Source organism: Pteropus medius, unplaced genomic scaffold, assembly GCF_902729225.1.
Source record: "Pteropus medius unplaced genomic scaffold, Ma_sr-lr_union100, whole genome shotgun sequence".
NCBI classification, from domain to species: domain Eukaryota; kingdom Metazoa; phylum Chordata; class Mammalia; order Chiroptera; family Pteropodidae; genus Pteropus; species Pteropus medius.
Genome location: NW_024347791.1, coordinates 31,120,106 through 31,130,782, shown reverse-complemented (window position 1 = coordinate 31,130,782; position 10,677 = coordinate 31,120,106). Strand labels below are relative to the sequence as shown.

Below are 10,677 nucleotides of genomic sequence, written 5' to 3'. Positions count from 1 at the left end.
TCACTAGATTATTATATCTAGATCTCTTAATTATATCTATACTTGGTAATCTCTTTCTATATTCAGATATGGTATTTTATAAGTACAAATATATTTTCTTTCAGTATTAATTTAATTCTTGAATTTTTCATCTTTCTTATTTAGGCATGAATACTGATATTCTGAATTTTGGATTTCTGTTTTCCTTATTTCCATCATCTCTTTTGTTATTACTCTTAATTCTTATATTTTCTGTATCTTTGATTTTTAATATTTCTATTTTTCTTCTTCTAGTGTAAATATTAACTATGCTATTTATTTGGAGTTTTCTTACCCTTCCTTATCTCATCTATCTTCAGATTTATTTTTACTTCATGATAGCCAGCACTTTGTCCAATTCAGTTGCCCTTCATCTCTCAGATTGCCTCATATGAATCTAAGCCTTTATGCTATTTGACAGTGTAAAGTAGATAATTTCTAAATATTTTGCTGTAGTCAGTCTTTTCGAGAAAATATACTTTTGCAACTCAACTATTATTTTCTTATGTATTTTCTGATACATAACCTTTTCAGAAGTCTCACTTTTATTTGTTTTGTTTGTTTGTTTGTTTGTTTATTATTTATTTATTTATTTTAGGTGAGGCAACCCTTGCTTGGTTGACCTCACAGATTGCAAGGACCTTGTCAGCTTACAACTCCTCATTTTATTTTATTTTATTTTATTTTTTTAATTTTTTTACACCTACAGCACCTGGTCTTCCTACGTGGTCTCCCATTCGAGTACTAACCAGGCTCGACCCCGCTTAGCTTCCAAGATCAGACGGAATCGGGCTTGTTCAGGGTGGCATGGCCGTAGACTCTTTTATTTGTTTTTGGTGTCCCAATACTTCAACCACAAAGATCTATCCTAGTCAGATTTTTGTTTATGACAGGTGGGATATTTTTCTTGTTTCTCCTAATTGTGTATTTTGATATCAGAAAGTACTCCCTAAGGTAATAGCCTGAGAGACTGGTAGACATGTATAACTCATTAAGGAATAATGTTTGTTATCACTTCTGGTCCTCTTAATCTTAATTGCTTCTGTAAAGAAAGAGAGGAAGAGGGAGAGAAAAGGGGAAAGAAAAGATAAATGATCATCGGGAGCTCTCAGAGAACAGCTTTCCTATAAATTTTGCCCATACACATTCTTTATACCACTCAATCTGTATGCCTATGTAAAATTTTAAGGCCTGTTCACTTTTGCCTTAGATCTAGCTATAGTATTTCTGGAAAGCTCTATCTAAGGGAGGATGGAAAAGAAATGTTATGGTTATGTACAAACTGAAAGGAATGAACAGTAGGTCACAGACAGTAAGTAGTTCCTTACAGTTAAATGGCACATTTCTGGTTGGTGTAGATGAGGAGTTTCTTACAATTACAGATGTGTTTGATTTTGTTTACATAGTTCTTTAAGAATTTTTATTTGAATGCTTTTAGATGGGCTATTTACTCACTTGATATATAAGCCCATCTTTCTCTATGTATAAGAATAGAGTCTGATTACATATTTATGTTGTCTGTCTGCTTCTTGCAGGCATTTAAGTTTAGAATCACAGGATAGATCTCATTTATATGAGAAGGCCAGCAAGTTTAATTATGATTCATTTGGAGGGTTAGCATAGTCCATTCATTCAGACAAATTTTAGTCTTGTAATTAGTGGAAATTTCTCACAGATTTTAGCAATATTGAATCTTTCAGTATTTGTGCTCGATATTATTCTAATTGTGTTTTCTACTGAAATACTGTAGGTATTTTAATTGGAATATAAAATAATTGTCTTAAATGTGAAAACATATTTGCACTTTGCTCCGCAATAAAATAATTTGATTTCTAGAAAGGTTCTTCAAGATAATTTATTCCAGTCACTTCATTTTATGGATGCATTTCAGAAATTACTTTCCCAAGTAATTTGGTTGTTTATGGTAGATTTCAAACTAAAAATCAATATTCTTTCCATTTTTTACACATTTTATATATTTCATATTGAACTTGCTATTTTGCTAATCTTCTCCATGATTTCTACTTTAAAATTCTTTTTATTTTTTATTTTTTTTTGCCCTAAGGGAATACATGAAAACCATCATTTGAAAATTTCGTAATTCTAATAAAATAAAAACAATTTTAGACAATATTTTTTCCTGGAATATTTAGATTTAATTTTTAAAACACCAAGACTGGCCAGTTATTTTGTTTATTTATTTATGTTTACCTGAAGTGCCTTAGAATCCTTGTCTTTATGATTATTGGGATTGCACATTTCCAATCATCTCATCTTTATTCCTAATTTGTTTTTAACTCAGAGCATTTTGAATCCTTGTTTTCTCCCCCAAATAGAAAGTCTCCTCTTCTTATTCATGATCCCCAAAACTTAACCATTTACTTTACTAGTTTAACTAATCTACAGTTTGCAGCAACCCACACTTGAATTTATGAAGTTAGAGTCATAGGAATGAATCAATAAAAACATTTTAAGCTAATATGTGTTCCCAATATATCTTTGTTAACCACAAAGTAACTGAGATACTGTCCTTTTAAACTGGAAAAAATATATACAGAGATTAAAATGAAAAGTAATTCTCAATTTTTATAAGTCGATCCTTTCCTTTTATTTGGGCATTTCCTCTGATGTTTCTGTTGAGGCAAATTACTGGTAATGTCTGTATTCCCCCAGAGTGGTACATTTTTGATGTTTTCGAGAGTAATTGTCAACTTCACTTAGAGGCTTACTAATACCTGAATTATCTTTTCTCTCTAGATCCAGTGTCATTTTTAACCTTTTGTTTGTTGTTTAATTACTTTCTTTTCAATATTATAGTTCTTTTTATTGCTATCTGTTTGCAAGCTCACTGAGTGTTAATGTTTTATGACTTTGAGGGTTATGTTTTATTTCTAACCGTTAACATAGTGGTGAGAAACTCAGGAGTACATGTTCAAATAATATACTTATTCATTAGAATTGATGTTAACAAAAATGTTCTCAGAACTAATTGGCATGTACTATAGTTCCACTAAACAGATTCTGATTTCTCCTAAGTTTAGAGAAGATGTTGATATTTTACATCATATGGAAATACTCATCTTCAATTTAATCATTGTGATAGTGAGTATTACATCTCCTAAATCTACATGTACCCTAAGATTATAAAAACTTCAGACTGATATATATTTGAGTGAATAAGAAGATTTGTAGGTTATCCCTGTCTATGTTATGCTATTTTTTCATTTATTACTTCCTTTCAACTGTTGGATGTAAAAAGTGACAAGACTAAATTCTTAAATATCTACTGTAATTGGTAGTAAAGCCAAGGTCCTTATGATTTTGGTTAAATTCAGTTTTAAATCCTAGCTCTAGAAATTATCTGTCTCCACTCTCCTACTCCTAGAGACCTAGGATTTCTCCAAATAATCAGCATCTCCCAAGGCAGCAGAAGACAGTAGCCCAGACCTGACTAATGATCACATGGTGTGGACCTCGGGCAGGCAAATGATACTATCTTGACTTAAGTTATGATTCAGCTCCTGTGCTACTTTCTCATGAGACTGAACAGAGGGACTCTGGAAAAGACTTCATTACTGTACTCCAGATATGAAGAAAGGATTCATTACTCTTACCTCACCTCCAACTAATGAGCTCCCAATATGACCCCGAACCCCTAACGCACAGTGTCTTGTGATTTTGTCCTATATAATCTGTAACCTACATGCCATCCAAGGGCCAGTCCTTGAGCTAGCTCACCTGTGTCTCTGGGCTTGGCATCATCTCCTTAAATAAACCTTTACTTTCTTTGCTGCAAACTCCTATTCGTGTCTCCTTTGGCTTTGATGTGTGCAGATAAAACAAACCCCTTGAGTCTGATAACAGTAGGACCAATAAAAAAAGATGACTAGATATTAATACACAGTTTACACCAGGAGTGAGAATATAAATTATTTATAATATTAGGTTTGAAATATTCTACTTTTAATTTATTTACAGTTAAATTTCTCCTTTATTCCTAAAGCTTATAAATTATGAACTTTTAATAAAATCAGAAAAAGAACCAGCCTTCTCTGTAGCTCATTAAATCCATTCGATTTCAGTCAGAGGCAGCATTTAAAAGCACTTTATCCTCAGTAGTATTCTCGCTATTCTAACTAGTTCAAACTGAAAGCCTGAGAGTCCAGGGCTTATCTCATAACAATTTCTCTTTTTGTCTTTGATTTGTATATCTTCGTAAAGGAGCCTAGCCAAATATTAACTACTATTTTGCAAAGCCCTATTATTGTGATTTTGCCTATTCCATTTACTTCAAGACAACCAGCAACCACAAACACTGTGTTCACATGCTTGCATAGTATCAAGGACACACCTGAAATTACACTCAAGTAACTACTATAAAACAAAACTTCCTTTGGTCCTAAAAGGTGTCTCCCCTTATTATACCAGGCTTAATGATAGAATGTCTAACGCCTTAACCAGAGATAGTCTTTAACAAATACAATATTGGATTTTTTTTATACTTCTTTCTTTCATCCATTAAAACCCAGATACCAAAGAAATGTTTAGCTTCCACAGCTTAACCTGTATATTAATGTGTCTTCAATAAGAGTTTGATGACTGTTTTAGCACAGATTCTCAAAGTGGAAGTTAAAATCCTTTGAAAATTAAAATGAATCTAAACTATTTTTGTTTCCTTAGAGCATGCCCTGTTGCTATACTTGCAATTATGCCTCCTTCTCTCTGGAGTGTGAAAACACTTCAGTGTCATCTCTTTCAAAGTTGTTATCCTTTATGGAAGGATCATCTATAGTAAATTTCTGAGTTTGAGTAATTTTCATTGGCTTTTTTTTCTTAAGGTAATATGTGACACATCTTGATATTTAGACACTCTCGCCTGGAATAACTAGGAAAAGTAGTAGTTATAAGAATAAAGTGTCCTTTGAAAAGGGCAGAATACAACCTTTTTTTCCCCGAGAATACAAATTTGAGTTTCTAAGTAGAAATAAAAATGTGATGAATTTTATACATAAGGATATTTGGGAATTTTTTTAAATATAAAAAGTCAAAAAACCTGAGTCTTGGAAATGGGCAAAAGAGATTACCTGAATTTTTTTTAATGAAATTCTGGGTGTTGTCTAGTAAACTCTTTAGGGTTTTCTGTTAAAGTAGAATGTGTACTTTTAAATGTCTTTGACCAAGTTATTTTATAATTCTGTAGAGATAGAAGTTAACTTGTAGAAAACTGAAAGCAATACACATTTTTTTTTCCTGTTCATATTCATGCTGGTACACATTCATTTTAACTGGTAGAATATGTAAATCTCTGTTATTTAAATTTTTATTTTACTGATTTTAAATTTTCACTAGTTCTCTCATTGATTAATGAGTTAGACAATTATTTGACATATGTTCATTTTATATTTGTAAGAGAAATGGTTAACATTAACACTTTGAAAATTATATTTTAATAATTACAAAAATTATATATGTAAAGAACAAAATAAAAATTAAGAAATATTCTGAAGTCTGAGTCATAATTGTAAACAGGTAGTGTTTAAGAAGCTATAGATCTAATGAACTAAGTGGTACTATATTTTAATATAAATGATTATCTGTATTAAAAGCAAAATTGCATTTTTGTATATATACTTTTTGCCTTTGAAATATTCTTTTATCCAGTTTCCTTTTGTCCTAAGTCGTGACTTCATAGTCTTCCTTGCTTTGATGTGTCTGTGTCTGCTTATGTTGACAGCAGTTTGTTCAAGAAAGATGAGCACCGAATGTCAGTGTCAGAAGACCAGAGGATGGCTACATAGTCTGGATCACCAGTGGTCTAAGTCAACTTGGTTTGGCAGGTTACAATTTAAGCTGCAAATTTTGTTTTCCATGTAGTTTTATTTAAGACTGGGCAAACATGACTTTGAATAATGATAATAATAAAGGGAATTTTTTTTCTTGTATTTTGAAAAAGTTTAATAGAAAGGAGGTGCATGTTAGAATGGTTGTTATCAAAACAAACAAACAAACAAAACAAAAACAAAAACGAGATACAAGTATTGGTGAGGATGTGGAGAAAAGGGAACTCTTGTTCCCTGTTGATGAGAATGTAAATTGGCACAGCCATTCTGGAAAACAGTATGAAGAATTTTCAAAAAATTAAAATTCGAACTATCATACGATTCAGTAATCCCATTTCTGGATATATATCCAAAGGAAATGAAATCAGTATCTAGAGAAGATAACTGAGCCTCCATGTTCACTGCATTATTCACAATAGTCATGACATGAAAACAATCTAAGCATCTCTCAACAGACAAACGGATAAAGAAAATAAGAGATGCACACATGCACACACATAATAAAGTATTATTCAGTAATAATAAAAAAAAATCCTGCCATTTGTAACAACATGGATAATCCTTGAGGGCATTATGCTCTGTAAAATAAGTCATAAGAAGAAAGACAAATACTATATATCACATTTATATGTGGAATGTGAAAAAGTCAAACTCATAACAACAAGAATATATTGGTAGTTTCAGGAGCTGGGGGCAGGGAGAAGATGGGAAAGATGTTGGTTAAAGGGTAAAAACTTCCAATTAGAAGATGAATAAGTTCCAGGGATCTAGGGTACAGCATGGTAACTATAGTTAGCAATACTGTATTACAGATTTGAATGTTACTAAGAAAGTATATCTTAAATATTTTACCACACACACAAAAAAGAGTAACTATATGAGGTTATAGAAGTGTTAGTTGATCTGTTATGGTAATCATTTCCAAATATATATGTATATAAAACATCACATTGTACACCTTAAACTTATACAATGTCATATGTCAATTATCTCTCAATAAAGTTGTGGGGGAAATAAAGGAAGGAAGTTCAATGCTGGCAGGTAGTCAGCAGCAGCTTCTGGACAAACTAAATATGGCAGCTGGAGTTCAATGGGACAGCTCCTTTTCTCAGACTCCACTGAGAACAAAAGTATCACTGAAATTACAGAGCTGGCAGGGAATCTCAAAGGAAAGCCTGAGTTTTCTTGAGCCGGGCAAATATGGGCTTTATTCTTGTGAATTATTTTGTTTTTATAAGCTTCTGATGTCTGAAGATCAATCCTTGAGATTATGACAAAGGCCTGGAGACACTGCCTATTAAATATGCACTGCCCTGCACTGGAAGCAGTTTCATAGGCTTCCTTGATTTAAATCAAATAGTTCTTATTAAAGACCTTCTCCAATCACTAATAACTTTTCCCTAAAGTTGTTTTTCTCATCCTCCATTAGAATTTCTATTTCTAGTAGTAAACTTAAATATATGTTGCTTTGTTGAGGTTTTTATTTTTTTCTTTTTTCTTTCTTTTTCTATATTTAAAATGCATGAGCAAACTTTCATAATTTTTTAAATACTTGTGGATAGGCTCTGGGATCTTTTACCAGAGGGTTAAGAGTAAGAGAGATTATGGCAAGGAATATTTTAAGAAATTCAAAATTATAGGCAGATTTATTAAACTAATATTTTGCTCCATGAATCTATTAAAAAAAAAATGTTACTTCTTAAAATCTAAAATAACAGAAAGCTTTTACATTTATATTATTTACCTTACAAAAATTATTTATTGTCTCCTTCCTGGGATAATTCTTAGATTTAAGTATAGATGCACTAAGGAATCATTTGGCTTACTTCCAATAATTAAATGTTTTAAGTCACATATAATGGATAAGATATTGTGAACTAAATTCTTGAATGAATTGCTTTATTTTTTTTTTTTTTTTTTTTGTGGAATGGCTTTTATATTAGCATTATATAAATAGCTGGCAAAATGTATTTGTGATTTGAAAACAACAAAAATATTCATAATTTATGATCAAGTTATTCATGTACTCACTCAATACATTTTTATTGAGCTCCATTCTGTGCCGGGCATGTTTGCTCTGCCTGTCAGGCAAGGTGAAGGTGAGGAAGAGATTAGAAAAAGGTGTAGTCAAGATGTCAAGACCTTGAAATTTAGTGGTAAAGACAGATATATATGCTCACAACTATACTTTAAATTATACTGTGAATGGTACATTAAAAGAATAGAAAACAGAGTACTATAAAATCATAAAGCAGGAAGAAATTAATTCCAACTTGGATAATGTGTAGAGGCTTTAAGGAGTAAAGAGGATTTTATCCTATAGATAAAAGATAAGATTTAATTCTATCTTTAGCTATAAAGATAGGGAAGAGCTGTGAATGTAGGGAATATAGGTGAGTAGGCACTAGCCAGGCAGAGACACAACACAGAGAATGAGTCATAACAATACAGAGGGAGTAGAGAGAAGAGTAAGAAGTTCGGGATGGCTGGAGGGTTGCATCTGCATATAATAGGAGGAGAAATATGGTGTGCGGTGAGCTATGTGGCTGGAAGACTAGATTTCAGAGTACATTGCATGCCAAAATAAGGAAGACTGAGGAAATTACTGCACAGTGAGGAGCTAGTAATATATTGTTCCATTGTAAAGTAATATAACAGAAACTCATATTTTCATACTTAAGAGGTTTATTATAATGATTGTATTATTCTCACAAAAAATGAATGACCAGTCTAATAACTCAAAAATAGTAAGTGACAAAGCTGGAAGTAGAACCCAACTCTTGATTCTACATCAATTCTAGTCTAAAAATGTGGAGTTTTCTTAAGTATCAAACATTATATTTTGATTTGTATTTTTATCTTTCAAAACAGGTTAAGAAAAGATTGTTTAGAATAAATGCCAAAGAATATTTTTAGAGGTATTACTTCAGAGTGTTTTCCTGCAGATTAACTGGCAGTTCTTGCAAATACTGCTGTAATAGAAATAGCCAATGATATTATCAAGTATACTAAGAAAATAATAAATTCACTCTATTTAAAAGAGATCCTTAATTATATAGAACGAAAAGTCATTTTTTTAAGCATCAAACTCAATATCCAAAATAAGTTTGTAAGAGTTTCTTCAAACTTCTAGCATGTATTTAGTATATATTTTATGTATTTTAAATATACTATTTTAGAACTTTATCTTTTTTAATATGCTAAAAGGCAACACCCTTGGTAAAATTATAAATATGTAAGTATATTTTTTACTTAAAAGTATCTAAACATATGTTTAGTTTTGATTTTTTTGTTGTTGTTGTTAGGGTGAAAATTGCCAAGAAGGCATTCCTTAAAGTTTCTTAAGCATTTCAATTTTTCCATAAAGTCTGTATTACACTTAGGTTTAAAAAATAATAAAAACCCTTCAAACTAAAGTTTATGGCTATTTCTGTCACATTGAAATGTGACGTGAACTACAGATTTGAAGCATGGAGATTTGTCCCCTTCTATGAAGTAGTCAATATTATGAAGTCTGCTATTATATTTTTATAGTGCCATTTGACCCCTACATAGATACTTTCATTATATGACAATAATATTCAATTTGAAGAAAACTAGCCCCAGTTATTTGAAAGTGTTCCACATGCAGAGAAGCATTTAGGTATTTTGTGTTGTTTTTTATAGAAGGCCTTGTAGTGACCAGACTGGTACCTTCCATTTTTCTCTTTTAACAGTTGGGTTGCTGATCTCACAAATCATATTTCGGTTGGAAATGAAAGGTGCACCACTGCCAGCATTTTGTTAGAAATAATGACACACTTTACTACCTGTAAGTGCTGACCGAGTGCTTCTGCCTTTTCTTCCCAAGGTGACTATAACACAGATTGATGAAAGATTCTGCAGGACGACAAAGGTTAAAGATGCAGACCCGGAGCTTGAAGCCGACGCTGACACTGATGGAGTGGAGTGCAGTGAGAATGCCCACATTATTGTCCTATCCTCTGATAACCAATGTAATATGAAAACTGACTACAGAAGAAAGGAACAAATTAAATCCATTAATCAAGCATATCTCTGCTAAACACTTGTTCTAAAGAGATGAACAAATGAAAAATTTACTGTTTGTTTTCATGCTCGCAAGGATTGGGAAAGAAAATTAATTATAAGGTACTGACCACACTATTAGTTAAGTTTTTCTTGAGGAAACTACTTATTGCTTTGTCAAAGGACAAATGAACCTCATTAGGGAGATTAGTTTCAGTTGGTAGTTTTGCATTAAGACAAACTAATAATACACACTTCAAAAGATACCCTAAGTAAAATTATGAAAACTGAAAATCCATTTTTTACCTGTTAATTTATGAACTGTACAAAAATGGCCACTCTATTACCTACTATGCAACTAGAAGGAAATGGGATGTAGCACCACTTTTCACTCAAGTGCCTGAAGGGGAACTATTTCAGTGTGGGCTTTGTGAGCCTTGTGATGATGAACTTGTGTATTCAGGGGTTATAACTTGGCCATGACATTTTACTTTTATGTTAAAGCATGTCATACAGAGTTCCACAGCAAAAGCAATTTTTGATAAGCTCCTTTGAAATCCTTTTCTTTTCAAATGTTTTAAGTGCCCTGGACAAATAGCAAGCTGATGTCTGATATTCTGAATTTTCCTTTCAACCTACACAGTACAAGGCTGGAAAAGGAAAATACTGCTCTGCTATCAATCCTTTCTGGACAGTGAGCTAAAATTCTTGAATCAGCCACAGTGAATGCATTTCAGTTTCAGTGTTCATTTAATTTCAGCCTTTCTGTGGAAGCCACTAACAAGGGGGCCAA

At 32.0% G+C, this 10,677-nt stretch overlaps 1 pseudogene; it reads right to left on the bottom strand.

Moving 5' to 3' along the window:
* Positions 1-718: 718 nt before the first annotated feature.
* On the bottom strand, positions 719-837 carry LOC120615166 (uncharacterized; annotated as a pseudogene).
* Positions 838-10,677: the final 9,840 nt, after the last annotated feature.